General features: G+C 50.0%; 1 protein-coding gene and 3 non-coding genes across 7 annotated transcripts in view; all 4 read right to left on the bottom strand.

Moving 5' to 3' along the window:
* VAC14 (VAC14 component of PIKFYVE complex) overlaps positions 1 to 14,542 on the bottom strand; it is a 1,500,963-nt gene that overhangs the window by 1,321,248 nt on the left and 165,173 nt on the right. The window lies entirely within an intron of this gene.
* Positions 4,500 to 4,570, bottom strand: TRNAG-GCC (transfer RNA glycine (anticodon GCC)). Its single transcript has one exon. It is a non-coding gene; the product is annotated as a tRNA-Gly (tRNA).
* On the bottom strand, positions 5,834 to 5,904 carry TRNAG-GCC (transfer RNA glycine (anticodon GCC)). Its single transcript has one exon. It is a non-coding gene; the product is annotated as a tRNA-Gly (tRNA).
* Positions 6,855 to 6,925, bottom strand: TRNAG-GCC (transfer RNA glycine (anticodon GCC)). The gene has a single exon. It is a non-coding gene; the product is annotated as a tRNA-Gly (tRNA).

Here is a 14,542-nt window from a genome sequence, read left to right as displayed (position 1 = left end):
ACAGGCCGAAGGGGAGGGTCGCAAACTCGTAGACCTGGTCTCCCCACATAAACTGAAGGAAACGCCGGTGGGGGGAAACACTGGCACCGTCAGATACGCGTCCTTCAGGTCCAAGCGGACCATCCAATCCCCAGGTTGCAGCAAGTCGCGCAGCAGATGGATCCCCTCCATCTTGAAATGGCGGTAGACCAGCCACTAGTTGAATTCCTTGAGGTTTATGACGGGGCGGGGACGCCATCCGTCTTGTCCACCACAAAAATGTTGCTGAGAAAACCCCGCGGATGTAAGGGAGCAGGGACTATTGCTCCTTTCCGCAAGAGATCCGCCACCTCCCTGTCCACGAGAGTGGCTTTGTATTGTGCGAAAAACAGCGGTCGGGCCGAACGTCCTGCACAGGAGTTCCGTAAAACTCTACCTGAAAGCCCTTTACCGTCTGCAACACCCAGACGTCCGAGGTAATGGTTCTCCAGTTGCTCTCGAAAAGAGCCAACCTGCCCCCCACCCGAAGTGTGACAGAGGAAAGGCACTCACCTGAACCGGCCAGTTGCTGACCTCGGCCCCTGCCTCCTCTGCCTCGGGAGCCCCGGCGGGACTGAAAGAACTCTTGCCGCCCTGGATCTGTGATCTTCTTTTCGCCTCTCTGCGGGCCTTGCGTGTAAAACTTGCCGGCCGAGGGGCCCCTGCCATGACCGGCACTGACAAAAACACGCGGGCGGAACACCTTCTTTATTGAAGTCTGCGCCTTATCCAGTGATGTAAAAGTAGAGACAAATTTTGTCAACTCCTTAATAAAAGGTTCCCCGAACAAACCGCCATCTGCCACTGTGCCTGCCTCCGAAGAGGCTAGGTCGCCCAACTTGGGGTCCACTTTGAGTAGGAAGGATCTGCGCCTCTCAGTAGAAAGGGCGCAGTTTGCGTTCCTGAAGAAAACGATTGCCCGTTGAGCCCAATTAGAAATGCGTTCAGGAGACAAGGCAGACCCCGAAGCTTTGGCTTCCTCCGCTAACTCTAGTATCTTCGTGAGGGGGTCAGTCAAGACCAGGACCTTGTCCTGGCAGTTTTTCCAGGACCTGTCAATACCTTTTTGGGGTCCCTAATGTACTTCTGAAGAAAAGTCGCCATCTTCTGGTCGACCTCAGGAGTAATGGCCACCTTGCCTGGTAGGACTGGCCGGGGACACTCAGCCCTAAGGCAGGCTCTAACCTCTTTCTCCAGAGGCTTGCGAAGCTGACTCGCCACGAATGCCGTCACCCTAGGAGATGGAAGCCAAGCAGATGAACGGGGATGCACCAGATCCTCAGGGACCAACATGTCCGCGGGTCCTTCGAGCTGAGCAGAAGGATCTGGTGGGGGAACGCTGGAATACCATGAGGTAGACGGACCTGCTTCGTCCGGGGAGTCCTCCTCCGAATCCTCATCCCCGTCCCCGGCACACTGCGACTCCTCTGGGATTTCCGAGGTCAAATCTTGTTCCAGACGCCGAGATTTGGCCAGAAACGCCGTTTTCAGACGCTCAAACACCCCTTGGTCGGGCCCTTTGGCCAGCTTACGCTTCTCAACGCGTTGGGGCTGCTCGGCTTGGATAGCATAGGCATATTTCATGATGCGGCGCTCAAAGGCCCCATTGCCGCCTCTACTGCACTATGAATGGACGTATCGACCGCCTCACAAAACTCGTCATCCAAAGGAATGACTTGGAGGGTCTCTTCTGAGTACTCTGCCTCCATTGTGCAGTAGGAACTTGTGCCAACACAAACTACAACTCCCTTAGTACAGGGCCAGAAAGTCAGGTTTTAAATGCGCGAAGCGCTCTTTTGTGCCGCCCAGCGGCTGGTCCGAATAAGGGGCGACTCACCCTGCACTCACCGGGTGTCCAAAGTCTGGGCCTGCCCCTCACCACAGCAAGCAAGCTTCCAAGGATGCCCTCTGCCCGCAAATTGCCTCACGATAAAGGTCTGACCCCTAAGCGTGTCCCGCTGTGGAATGCAATTCAAATAATAATCAACCTGTAAGCAGGTGTCAAGGTCCCAGACTCTCCGCTGCCTTACACCGCGTCTTTGAATCGCGGGCGCACTCGAACTCGCTGGTCCCCGCCACAGGAAGCGATCCGGACCGGCGAGACAACACATGCGCCCCCCAGCGATGAGACGCACTGCGAGCGGAGATAGGGCCGCGAGCTGAGCTTACCGCGAACGCTCCCACAGCCCCTACGTAAGAATCCGAGAATCGCGCCTCAGCCCCAACAAAGGAATGCCGCCTGATGAAAAGAACAGCCGCCTGACAGTATCGCAGCGTGTGCCCCCCCCTACCGTGTCCGTCGAATAGATAAGGCGGCACAAGGAGAAAACACATGCGCGTGCGATACAAAGGGAACTCTCCCCACAAACGTTAACACTGGCACCGAACAACAGTCAGTAACAGTAACAGTCCGCAACGTCAAGCATTAAAACATTATAAGCGCCTAAGAATACTTTAATACGAATAGTTAAACACCAAAAGCCTGAGAGAAACAAGAAAAACAAACAACTGCGTGGCAGCAGGAAAGAAAGAGGAGTTGACCCGGGAAGCACACGCCTTCGGGATGACAGGGCATGCTGATTGGTGGACATTATGGACTACCCAGAGCACTTTGGGAGTGCTGGTTTTTTGTTGTTGTTTGAGTTGAATACTGCTGGCTGTAGGAATAAAGGAAGTTACAGCATAATCCTCGCCTCCGGTCCTGACATAGAATTGTGCATACAATTATGCAATGAGGTTGTTTTATTACCCAATGTATCATTCTTTGGATTTCCGAATGATCGCTTCTTATCATCTAGTAATGAACCGACGTGTGTTTCGGTGGCTGATCACTATACACTAAAGTGGAGCTTCTCTATAGAGTTCTGAGATACTAGATGGATTATACCGGTTATATGGCGGTATGTCCACGCCGCCAAAAGATATTTTATATGAGTAGAAAAGAGCAATGTCCAGCCATGCAACACAGGATAAAGGGCAGAAGCGGCTCTCAGACTGATCGTTGATGGGGTGGAGAAGATACACACGTGAATTATGTCCCTCTCTCTCATCATTTCAAGGGAGGCAATTCAATGAAATGCCATCTCCCAGATTTTAAGTGGAGAACATTGTGGTCTTCTATGATAAGGACCGTGACCTCGCTCGTAATCGTCTCCACCCGCAACGGTCCATGGCTAAAACGCATTGGCTTTGCCAATAGCTCTTGCATAGGTGAAACCTATAGGCTTTACCAAAGCTCGTCTATTACATCACATACATCACGCAGGCGCTCCTGCTTTATTCCCATCATCCAAAGTACACTTCTTAAAACTACTTTGTGACACTTCAACCCAGGTTTCCTCCGCCTTCAGAGAGCAAGAGAACAATTTGTTTTTACTCCCTTTAAAAAAACCTAAGTACAACCTGCATTGGCCGGGAATGTGACCCGGGCCTCACGCTTAGCAGACAAGAATTCTATTACTTAACCACCAATGCTACATCACCCCTGCACAGCTGAAAAAGCCACCAGCTGATAGCTGGCCTCAGTCATCATATGCCCCGCCCGTGCACCAGTCCAGTTTGAATGGAAATAAATAAAACCTGTTTCATGGTGACACAGACTGTCTTTAAGTAGTGTGTTCAGAAGAACATGCACTGCTACTACCTGTGCTGTGGGCATGCAAGGGCAACTCTGCACCGCTGATACATGTGGCGTACCTGTGCTGTGGGCATGCATGGGCAACTCTGCAGCACCGATACATGTGGCGTACCTGTGCTGTGGGCATGCAAGGGCAGCTCTGCCCCGCTGATACATGCGTCGTACCTGTGCTGTGGGCATGCAAGGGCAATTCTGCACCGCTGATACATGCGTCGTACCTGTGCTGTGGGCATGCAAGGGCAATTCTGCACCGCTGATACATGCGTCGTACCTGTGCTGTGGGTACGGAATGGCAACTGCACTATTTTCTATCTGTGTGCAACCCATATGGACTCCTGAAGTGAGCTCTCCCTGCTGCTGATTTGTTTTGAAATATCTGACCGGACCCTGGCACTGTTTACACCTGTACACAGATAGCCGACATACATTACTGATGCCCGTGCTGTACTTCTACTGTGAGACTGAAGCTTGTACTGGCACGCTTGGGCTCGGCTGCTCCTTGCTCTGTACTGCAGCTGTGAGCTATGTGGTGGGCAGTGCGCCCTCGTTCACTCAACAGCCAGAGCGCCACTTGAGGGACTCTGACCTGCAAATACCCGACATTTAAAAGCTGCAAGATGACCCGCACTCGGGACCAGCCGATGGATGCATACACAGTCTCACACATATAGTAATTGTATTTATATATAGCATCCTTTGATCACCAAAATGCAAAGTACACTTGTGGGTGTGTCGAAGCCTCCGTAAACTACTTGAAGACGCTCCACTCCTGGTTTCCTCCTTCTTCGGAGAAGTAGGAAATTATACATTCTTTTTTAAAAAGGGAGTAAAAAAAATTGAAGCCTGCATTGGCCGGGAATCGAACCCGGGCCTCCCGCGTGGCAGGCGAGAATTCTACCACTGAACCACCAATGCTGCAGCTGAGAGGATACTGTCAACAGCTGCTTTTGTGCATCTGCACAGCTGGAAGCGCTCACAGAGAAGGTTCACAGCGTGAGCTCTCACATGTATCGGCCTCAATCAAAAGCAGAAAAGCGCTGCATGCATCCCGTTGCCACAGACTGTCTTTACCAGGTCTTTAGGTGGGATGAAAAAACGGGGGAGGGGGGGGGGGGGGGTCTTTCAAATGGGCATGGCCGCTGTAATTTAGGGTGTGGCTTACAAAAACGTTAGCTAAACATCTGTGCTTAGCATAGTGTACCCCCCACTGGTATGTTTCTGCTTGTCATCGCATACAGATATATAATCCAACAATTAACATTACACCTCCAACAAGACAGGCCTATTGGCTTTGTCAATGGTTGTTAGTTGCATATAATAAATAAGCAACGACTATGGCTTTGTTGTACATAATATTGAAAATGCGTCCGTTCTGAAATGCTGAGACTGTGAAATAACCAAAACGAGTGCTTTTGAAGTTACATCTAAGTCTTTGAGCAGTGGTACTTCTGCAAAGTTAAGATTTTCTTTTCCAACCTATGGGTGCTGGCTGAAATGGAGAGCCCGATAGGGACCCGTCTCGGCTCCGGCAAGACCCGGCCCACTTAAAGCCCAGGTCGTTAAGCTGGCAGTGGGAGTGTTCAGCTACAAGGGCACAGCTCGATCAGTTATGTTTTGGTATTTGAAGGAAACTCTGCGCCCTTTCTATACTTGTGCCGTACTCACATTCTGTATTCGTGAAGTAAAGCCTGCAGCACTGGACTGCTACGCCTGACCACAGCTTGCGCCGCTACCGCCCGAGCTTCAATATACAGTGGCAGTTTACGGATTGATGTCTGTCTGGGCTGGACTCTACTGTGGCTCTGACGCTTGCACTGGTCCTGCTGGGCTCTGCTTCTGTACCTTCCTCTGCACGGGGTCTGTGAGGAATACCTGGGCGCTGCACTATGTCTGTCATGCACTCACCAGCCAGAGCGGCATCGGAGGGACACTGCCCTGCAAATGTCCATCATAAACAGACAGAATCCAAAAGCTGCGAGATGGCCTTAGCCTCCTCCACCACCAAAATGAGTGCACATATATGTACAGCATGCTCTATTCCCGTCATCACAAAGACACTCGTGGATGTGCCCGAAGTGTTCTTAATACGAATTTATGACACTTCAATACGTTTTTTTTTATTCCTTGAGGACTAGATAAGATGTTTTTAGAGTAAGCAAAAATAAAAAAAACACAGCCTGCATTGGCCGGGAATCGAACCCGGGCCTCCCGCGTGGCAGGCGAGAATTCTACCACTGAACCACCAATGCTGCAGCTGAGAGCCCACCCCCTCCAGCTGTTTTTGTGCGTCAGCACAGCTGGACACGCTCTCAGCTGGTAAGCCGCTGGAAGCAGCAAAAACGCTGCTGCAGCAAGCACATGCAACAGCTTGAACCGAAGGAAGGGAAACGCTGCATCCTGGTGACGCCTTCACAGTCTGTTTCTACGTAGGGCTGATATCTGTGCCTTGCCACGACTGTGAGAAGGACGCTTCTACTACTACTTTTGGGCTCTGTTGTACCTCCTTTCTGAGTTGGTGAGACTTGCACAACAGCTGCCCGTTCACTTTCTGTTCAGTAGCACAATGGAGGCTTGGTCAATAGCGGCTCCTATCGCACATATTCAGTATTTACTGTTGTGGAGGAGGCTTGCACTTCCGCGCTAGCTCCTGTTCTCGAGGGAGCGCGTGAGGAAAAGAGAGTGAAACAGACACACGGGTTTGCACTACAGCAAACACATCCTATACCCGTCTGTGCATGTGTGACCGATATTTGCACCGTTGCTGTTGGAGCCATCCCCGTTCTGTGACTGAGCGAAGCTTGGCTTCAGATGCCCCCCCCTGCTCTGAAATGCCCCAGTTCTGGTCAAAGGGAAACGGACACTGGGGGCGCCTATGGTGTCCTTTGATACCGCGCCCTATCTATACTCTAGTGTGACTAATTTACACATTGACAAACCGGCTCCGTACGAAGGACGTGTTCGCGGGTATTGCCTTGTGCTATAGCTGCTAAGCATGTGTTGGGGCTGCATTATCGTTAGTCACACAGAGAGAATGCATAGGCTGCAAGATGCCCCCAAGAAAAGGAATGAGTACACGGGCACACATACAAGAATACGATCGTTTAAAAAAATATATATATACACTTTACAGAGGTTTCCTCGTTTTCTTCAGAGTAGATTAAGCTGATGCGAAATTTTCTAGGAGAAAAAAAAGGCAGCCTGCATTGGCCGGGAATCGAACCCGGGCCTCCCGCGTGGCAGGCGAGAATTCTACCACTGAACCACCAATGCTGCAGCTGCTTGCACCGCCCCTCCAGCTGTTTTTGTGCGTGTGCACAGCTGGACACGCTCTCAGCTGGTAACCCGCTGGAAGCAGATACAGCTTCAACTGAAAGAAGCCACAAAAAGCTGCTTCTACCTGGGAAGTGGCATTTTCCGAGTGATGTGAACGGGCTGCTGCCTCTGCTGTGAACATGTGAGGCAACTCTGTGCTTTTCTTTTATCTGGGCTTTACTTGTCATCTGCGTTCGCGAAATAAATACTGCACCTGCTGTACTACTGTTATGTTTCACCAAAGCCTGTACTGCTGACGCCTGTACTTCACCCGTCCGGTGAAAGCTTAACCTACTGCCCGACTGTGCTGCTGTCACGTGGGCATGCCGGGGCCACTCCTCTACTGCTGAGCCTGGCTGTTCTGTACCAACCCTCGTCTGTGAGGAAGTGACCACTGCACCGGTTGGTGGCTGTTCTCTACTCATCCCGTGAGTCTGTTGGAAAGACTTCACAGCTGCTGGCTTTATTGTACTTTTCTGGGTAGTCAGTGCGCCGGCGAAAACGGAAGTTTTATTTTCTGGTTATTTACCTCAAAATGCAAGAACATTGAAGTACACAAATATGGAAAGATAAGGAGATACATATACAAGTTAAGTATTAAAGTACTGGGGTATGAGTAACTGTTGTTAGAAATTCATAAGGGTAAGTAAAATGGGGCAAAGCTAAAACGGGAATCTTAGACGAGTATTGTCAAAGCCAATAGGTTTCGTCTTTGTGAACTATTTGCTTTACCAATGGTTTTCGGGCACGTTGAACAGTATCCGCGATGCTGTGGAGCATGGCTAAACTACAAGAAAAAAGCCGTTGACGCGGCCACCCGAGTCAATTTGTAAATGTTGATGCACACGCGGACAATATGATACAGGTGCGGTTTTTGTTGCTTCAGTTTTCTAAGCGCGCAGGGGAGCGAAAGCTACAGGGGGGGGGGGGGGGGGTTAGGGCAAGGCAACATGCAAGAGAGAGGGGGAGACCAAAGCAACACAGGAGACGAGAAAGTAAAAGGGTGGGAGGGGACACGAAACCAACAGGGTGGAGGGCACAGTAGAAGGGACAACATCCTTCTCTAATTGGGAGCAGTAGTGGAGCCTACCACGTGCACACACAACTTAACGACACAGCACTCTTGAGTGGTGGTATGTGCACTGGCAACGAGCGGCGAGCGCCACTTTACTTATTATCTCCGGGCCGAGCCGGGCCCACAGGGTTCAAGTCGCAACATATTGATGCAGGGGCCGGATGGCTTACTACATCCCTCCTAACCTTTAATCAAAAATAATAAAATACCACTAACAGGGACGAAAACAATTATGCACTGAAGAAGTAGATCTTTCACGTTCTGTAGACTGCTTAACATACAAAGTCCTTCAGTCTTTGGCTGGGCCTGGGATTTGCTCTCAGATGGTAAGGATGCCCTCGTTGTGTTGTCAGCACATCAGTCCTCACCTGCGTGGCAGCTGTAGGCGTTGGCATCACACCCTGGAACACATTCTGAGGATAAACATCCCTACTGTCCATGCCAGGACTGTCCAGCATTTGGTGCCCTGACATGGCACTCTGGTCTTGCAAGGACACCTCGTTCTCCTCTTCCTTGTCCCTACTCTGGATTCCAGGAGCCTTCTTGAACCAGGACATCTCTTGAAACCATTGCTTCTCGTCTTCTGGCTATCATCGCCCCTCGCACCTTTACAACGTCCCAGGTCTCCCTTTCAAAGGGTGTTTACAATTTCCACCCCAGGTGTCTATCTTTGATGGCAACCTGGTCTCCTATTCGGAACTCTGGTTCTTGGGCTCTCCTTTTCCAGCTGGCCCTGACATTGTTCATCCTTCTTTTAGGTTGTGCTGCTGTCACATCCAATGTTCCAGGTTCCCATTTGGAACTTACCGGGACCAGATCACTCACAGGCCTTTTCATGAGTAGCTCACCTGGCTCGCTCCAAATGGTGCTATAAGGCGTTTGTCTATCCGCCCTCAGAAACTGATGTAAGCATCCTTCCAGTTCCGCCCCTTGATCTACGCCCATCTGAAGAGCCTTATTGAGTGTCCTCATATATCTATCCACTTCCTCATTGGCTTAGGACCACTGGGGGGGGGGGGGGGGGGGGGGGGTTAGACGCCAGAGCTGGATGTTGAGGTGGTGAAGATATTCTCGAAATTCTTGCCTTGGAAAGGTGGACCATTATCCGTTTTTATTCCATCGGGCAGTCCCAACATTCCAATTTTTTTCTAGAACTGGTTTAACGCACTCAAACGCAGTTGAGTGGAAGAGCTCGATGGCCAGAAACTTGGTGTTACTGTTCACAACAACCAGCGTGATGCCATTGTTGGAAAGCTCCCAAAATCCATAAACACTGATGACCACGGTTTGGAACAGGAGCTTTCAGCTATTACAGTCGTCATCGTCACTAGTGATCAGACAGGAATGGCAGCTCCTCACAACCTCCTCTACCAATCGATCCAGTTCAGGAAACCACACCTTATGAGGCAGGCGCGCTTTAGTTTTGGCCAACCCTTGGTGGCCTTGATGAGCCAACTCAACTGTGCGCCCCCATAGGCTCTTAGGGATTACAATCTGCTGGCTTCTCAACAGGAGCCCCTCCTTACTTTCGCTCCATTCATCTCAGCTTCTCCACATTCACATTCTAGCCCCTGCTCCTGGTCAGTGAGACCACTGACACTGTCCAGAAAGTCTAGAGATAGTATCAGCAACATGCCAGCTCGGTGATCAGCTTGACGAAACTTTACGCCCCATTCTCCTGAGGAAATATGAATTTTGTGATCAGTTATGTCCCCTATCGTAGACCCCAACGGCTCCATGTGCATGCTATAAGTACATGTATGTTCCCTCCAGTTCCAGTTTTGAAGACGCAAATATATGTGCGTCCACCGTCAACATGTCCTCTTTCAGATCCGCCATGAATGGGTCAGATATTCCATTCCTAAGTATGAAAGGCCACCGACTTTATGTGGTTCACTTTCCACATTTTACAGATTCAGGCGAGTAGGCCCAGAATTCTGTCATCAAGCCTTTTCCTGCCTTCTGCCTCTGAAAGCTCCAGTCTGAGCCTGCATCTGTATCCATGAACTTTGTCCTATTTCCTGCGCGACCAACGGTGCCTGATCCAGCCTGTTGCCTGCCAAAAACTGTATTTCACCTTCAAGATTATCTGCTTCGCTCCTCATCCGATGCATTCCTGTCTAGTAGTTTAGGTAAACATTCCTCCAGCTACCGTGCAAAGGGCCAGGCCTCGCTGTCTTCATGCAAGTAATTCATAGCCCCCGTTACCATGGAATATTCCCACCCCCTCGCATCTCATGTAGACACTTAGACGCTTGTACACGCATTAACAGTCAGTATAGAATAGATTCTATCCTAGAGACCTTTCCTTTTGGATAACACAGTTCTTTAAACATAGGATATTAGATATGATTTGGGATTAGGTTGACATGACCCCCAGACTTCTGTCTCCACATGTAGAGCTAAATGTCAAGTCCCCTTCACCCTCTAGTTGCACGTCAATCACACGTCATGCGGCTGCGCGCGCATCTCTGCCAAATATTTCTGCTGACATTGCAGGATTCTTTTATGGATCCACCCACTTGTGACATCATGTATAATGACGTTTATTAAATTACGCCCATATGTCCGCCTTTATTAGTTACGTATGCACATTTTATCTGTATTATCAGCTGTTACGCCTCTTGCATCTGTTTCACTGTAATGCATTTCCTATAAAACTAATTATCTGTCAATAATGAATGCCCTTCCTTCCTGAACTTTCGTGGTGATGGAATAGAAGCCTGCAATTCGAATTGTATTCCTTTGTATAGGAATAAAGCCTTTTAGAACCTCTAATACCACGGATTCTGCCTCTTATATTTACTGAGTTATTCTTACTAGACTTTACCGCATAAAAAATAGTACCGGTAATGAAATATTTACCACACTCCGTCTCCTGCTGTGTCCTCGAATCAGCTGCAATGGAGTGACGGGACAAGTAGTCTACAGAGTTGTTAACCATCTGGTGGTATGCCAAGGAAAAGTTGTATTGTTAAAGCTGGACCGCCTATCGCTCCATCTGAGAGGGTCCGTTTCCCGCCGTTCCTCCAAACAAAAGTACCAATGGCTTGTGATCGGTGATGACCTGAAACTTGTGACCACACGGGTAAATATGAGAATGCTGGCATGCCCAACGGATTGCTAGGGCCCCCTTTCAAATTAGGCATACCTGGTTTAGACTGCAGTTATTGCTCAGCTAGCATATGTGCAGTGGCGGGCGGCATGGATCACAGGGGAAGAGAGTGTAAATTAAGAAAATAAAATAACTTACCTACTTGCAGCTTCCTCGCTGCGTCTCTCCTCGTAGTCCCTTGCTCTAGTCTAGCCGGAACAGGAAGCACACCCAGGCTCCCAGTCAGCCAATCAGCGCTGTGATATGGTCTGAGCGTTGTGGTTCGGCACTCAGACGCTGGCTGGGAGGCTAGGCATGTGCTCCACACAGGCTGTAATGAAGCCTGTGTGTAGAACATGCAAAGTGCACATGTATGTTTGGCTGGCCCAAGATGGCCGGCTAAACATTCATGCGCACTTACAGTGTGCTCACCACTCCCACTGCTCCTGTTGCGAGAGCAGCCCTGTCCCGCAAAGCTGCCGGACATCAGGACAAAATAACGGGATAATAACGCGAGTTATTTAATTTTTCCTTAACTTCACTGCTAAAAAGCATGTCGGGCGGGGCTCCTTCACCTTAGCAGAGAAGCCATCACTGCATATGCAATGGGTACCCATTCTCCTTGTGTATTCAGCTGCAGCAGGACTGTCCATAGCCCGACAGGGCTGGCGTCCACAGTGAGTTAAGTTTTGCTTCCAGGGCTGAAATACACCATCGTGGATCCTTGCAATAGCGCTATTTTGAATTAGTTGAACGCCTGCGAGGCTGCACACGACCATTCCCAGGGAGTGTCCTCCTTTGTGAGGGCTCTCAACCGCTCTGAAATGGTCACCAGCTGTGGTATGAATCTCCCACAATAGTTGGCCATCCCCAGAAAACTGCAGATCTCAGTAGGATTCTGGGGAATAGCAGCCGCTCTAATGGCCTCAACCACAAATAGGTCCACCTGGAGACCTTCTTTGAAAAACCGGTATCCAAAGAATTCCACTTCGCTGGTATAAAGGAGCATATGCTTTGGTGCAGCGTCAGTCCTTGCTCCACTAGCCATTGCATGCTTGCCTTCAACCGCACATGATGCTCATCCAATGTGCGCAAGAAAATCAAAACGTCATCGTTGACATTGATGACGCCCACTAGCCCCAAGAGGGCTTCCGTTTGGCATCCAGGAACACCTCCAACGCAGAGGGCAATCCAAAGTGGAGTCTCTTGAATCGACTCAACCCCACCGGTGTCGAAAAGATTGTTATGAATCAACTTGACTCATCTAGGGTCAACTGGGGGTATCCCAAGCTAAGATCCACGTTGGAGAACCATTTCACTCTATTTATGTCTGCCACTATTACGTCGATTGTTGGGGTGCTGTGCCTTTCTCTTTGTATCACCTTATGTGGCAGACTCATGTCTAAACATAGTCTTGTTTTCCCCCTGGCTGTTTGGGTTTGGGGCATTTACCAAAGGCGATAAGCACAGGGTGGACCAGACACTTTTTCTATCACGTCTGCTTGCTACAGCTTTTCTAGCTCTGCCTCTACTAGTGGGCGACGATGAAAAGGGACCCATCAGTGGTGCAGAGTCACCAGCTTAACAGTCCGGTTAATGTGTAGTTTCACTTTCACATTTTTTAAACAAGGCTCTGGAAATTCTGCCATTATTTCCCCAGGATGCGATTGGTGGTTTTGTTCGGCAAAGAGGCCGAGACCCAAGTCCTGCGCTGTGTGACAGCTTAGCAAGATGCCCGAACTCTCTTGCGTGACAAGGAATCTTGTCAGCGGGGCCACATTTCCATGCTTGACCTCGACCTCTATTACACCTTGCAGGGGAATGGGGGTCATACCCCCATACATGTATATCTTTACCTCAGTGGTCATGAGTATCAGGCATGGTTTTAATCATAGGTATTGTTCAGCACTGAGGACGTTAACTGACGCCCCTGTATCAATGAAGGCTGTTATCGGTACTCCACCGATGTCCATGTGGCACATGGGCGGTGGCCTCCTATTCTGGTTTTTGACGCCTGTGAACGAGATGGTGAACCCCTCCTTTTCGTCTTCATCGTCCTCTTCCGACAGCTGCATCTGCTGACATACCACCTGTGTCAGGTCCTGCTCCTCTCCTTCTTCCAATAGGAGTTTTACTCTTCCATATTTCTTACTCTTCGCACCTTCACCCGATGGTCGGGTTGCACTCAGGCAGACCTACGCAAAGTGGTTTGACCTCCGGCATTTTAGACATGGTTTCCCTTTTGTCAGACAGCTCCTGCAGGACTTCTCCCCTTGATGGGCACTGGTTCCCCCCAGGTCTTTTACCTGGCCATCTTCTTATGGCTTTTTCGCGTTTCTCCTTGACTCTCACCAGTCCTGAAGGTGACGGACTCTGTGGCTCGAGCTAGCGTGTATTAAATTTTGCGGGCGCTTGCATCCGCCAACTTATGAGATCGGCCCAATTTGAGGATGTTGTCCAACAAGATACCAGGCTGCCTCCAAATCAGATTTCTCAGGCTGGTGGAGCGACAACCATGTAGGTAACTGTGCTTTTATTTCCACTTGCTTGTCTATACCAGTACATGTACTACCCAATTTGTGCAGTGGCGCAAAAACCATGTAAACTGATTCACCTTCCTGTTGACGGGCTTACCTCAACTTGAATTGTTCATAATAAAGATTTAATTGAGGGTCGAAATGTCTATTCAACGCCCTTACTGCCGCGTTAAAATCATAGTCGGCCCCAGTATTCGGTAAGTCTTGTACCCATGTGCATAGTAGCTGATTAACAGCACCGTCGGTTTCGCGTGCAGTGCAAAAGTAATGTTCCAGCTGCCCAATCCATTTCCTTCACCTGGACGCTGCCGTGGAAGGATTTGCCATTTGGCTAAAGGGCAGCAGTGCCGCAAGTGCAGAGTGTGAGCAGCTTTCGGGCTCAGGTTCCACCCCCTCACGCTCTTGGACAGACATCTCTCCCAGCCGAGGCATAGGGTTTGGCCTTTCAGAGTTTTGCAATGTTGCCACCTCTGACCCTCTGGGATATCACTTGCCTCAAATGACATGCACTCATCTTTTCACCCACTCAGGGGGTTCTGGGGAGCAATGGGAGCCGGAGATGCACAGTTCTGTGCAGACCTCCTCCAAAAGTAACATACTCACAAGGCCTTGGTCTCCACTAGCACTGGTGAACTGACTTGCAATAACACCACTGGCCAGACAGGGCAGAGCTACTTTTCCCCGCAGTCAGCAGCTCACAAAGCGAGCAGGCGGCCTCTCCTTGCATGGTCACAAGCCCTGGAGAGCTCACTGCTGAGTCACTCAAGGTTACACAGAAGTCCATGCCTACCGGCAGCTGATCCGCAGCCAGACATTCACATCAATGCCGCCTTCGCCTCCAACCGCAGATGCGTTGTTCTGGCTCTCCG

This window comes from Triturus cristatus, chromosome 12 (assembly GCF_964204655.1).
Source record: "Triturus cristatus chromosome 12, aTriCri1.1, whole genome shotgun sequence".
NCBI classification, from domain to species: domain Eukaryota; kingdom Metazoa; phylum Chordata; class Amphibia; order Caudata; family Salamandridae; genus Triturus; species Triturus cristatus.
Note: the sequence above shows the minus strand (reverse complement) of the source record. Positions and strands in the feature narration are given on the sequence as shown.